This window comes from Belonocnema kinseyi, chromosome 2 (assembly GCF_010883055.1).
Source record: "Belonocnema kinseyi isolate 2016_QV_RU_SX_M_011 chromosome 2, B_treatae_v1, whole genome shotgun sequence".
In the NCBI taxonomy this organism is placed as follows: domain Eukaryota; kingdom Metazoa; phylum Arthropoda; class Insecta; order Hymenoptera; family Cynipidae; genus Belonocnema; species Belonocnema kinseyi.
The window spans coordinates 100,003,931-100,006,069 of NC_046658.1; positions in this window are offsets into that span (position 1 = coordinate 100,003,931).

Sequence of the window (2,139 nt, forward strand, 5' to 3'; positions counted from 1 at the left end):
AAAAAAAAAACGTTTTAACAAAAAGATTAATTAAAAAAAAATCAATTTTTAACACAATTCAAGAATTCTGAACCAAAAAGTTGAATTTTAAAGAAGATAGTTCAACTTTAAAACTTCGTTGTTAAATTTCTAACTAAAAAGACAAATTTTTAAACAAAAATATGATTTTTCCACGAAAAAAAAGAGAATTTTTAACAAAATTTAAGAATTCTGAACCAAAAAGTTGAATTTTCAATAGAAAAAGATGAATTTTTAAACAAAAAGATTAATTTATTACAAAAAATGAGGAATTATCAATAAAATTCAAGAATTCTCAACCAAAAAGTTGAATTTTTAAGAAAATAGTTCAACTTGAAAACTTTGTATTGTTAAATTTCTAACTAAAAAGATCAATTTTTAAACAAAAATACGATTTTTCTACGATAAAAAGAGAATTTTTAACAAAATTCAAGAATTTTCGAGCAAAAAGTGTAATTTCCAACTAAAAATGATAAATTTTTAAGCAATAAAATTAATTTACTATCAAGAAAGACAATTTTATCAATAAAATTCAAGAATTCTCTACCAAAAAGGTGAATTTTTATGAAAAAAAAGAAAATGTTTATTTTTTTTTTATTTTTAAAGAAAGTAATTGAATTTTAAAACGTAGTTGTTATATTTTCAATCACAAAAAAAAACTTTTAAACACAAAGATTAATTTTCTACACAAAAAGATAAATTATCAATAAAATTCAAGAATTCTCAAGCAAAAAGTTGCATTTTCAATTTAAAAAAGGGATCTTTAAAAAGAATTCTTAAACAAAAAGTGGAGTTTTAAACTAAAAACCATGAATTTTTAAACAAAAACAATATTTTATGACAAAAACAGACGAAATTTTAATAAAATTCAAGAATTATTAACGAAAACTTAGTTAATAAATAACTTATATAATAATAATAAATTATTAGTTAAAAATGTATCAACTAGGTAAATAAAAAAAATTAAATGTAAAAACTCAGAGTGGATTAATGTCCAATATAAATATATTTATACTCATAAATAAATATATTTAAAAAAATAAAAAAAAGTCCCAAATTTTCCAATCATTACATCTTTTCCACGGGTTTCAAACCCAAAAGGGCAAAGCACTGTTCCAAAATCATCGCATCATTGAAACCTAATTTTCAGATTTTGAACCAAAAAGAAAAACGTTTTAACATAAAAGATTAATTTAAAAAAAAAATGAATTTTTAACAAAATTCAAGAATTCTGAACCAAAAAGTTGAATTTTCAATTGAAAAAGATAAATTTTTAAGCAAAAAGATTAATTTACTACCAAAAATGACGAACCATCAATAAAATTCAAGAATTCTCAACCAAAAAGTTGAATTTTTAAGAAAATAGTTCAACTTGAAAACTTAGTTGTTAAATTTCTAACTAAAAAGATCAATTTTTAAACAAAAATACGATTTTTCTACGAAAAAAAGAGAATTTTTAACAAAATTCAAGAATTCTGAAAGAAAAAGTTTCATTGGCAACTAAAAAAGATGAATTTTTAAACGAAAAGAATAATTTTCTTCTGAAAAAAGGATTTTTAATAAAATTAAAAAATTTGAACAAATTAAAAAAAAGTAAATGATTTAGTACTAAAATAAACGAATTTTTAGTGAAATTCAAAAATTCTCAGCTAAAAATTTGGATTTTCAATTAACTTTAAGAATTATAAACCAAAAAAAGTGTAATTTCCAACTAAAAAAGATAAATTTTTAAGCAATAAAATTAATTTACTGTCAAGAAAGACAATTTTATCAATAAAATTCAAGAATTCTCTACCAAAAAGGTGAATTTTTATGAAAAAAAAGAAAATGTTTATTTTTTTTATTTTTAAAGAAAGTAATTGAATTTTAAAACGTAGTTGTTATATTTTCAATCACAAAAAAAACTTTTAAACACAAATATTAATTTTCTGCCCAAAAAAAAGACTTTTTTTAATTTATAAGAAAGAAGTTCAATTTTGAAACATAGTTGTCAAATTTTTCAACAAAATTCGAGAATTATCAATCAAAAAGTTAAATTTTTAACTAAAAAATATGAATTTTCAACTAAAAAAGATGAATTATTAAACGAAAAGAATGACTTATTACCAAAATTGGCGAATT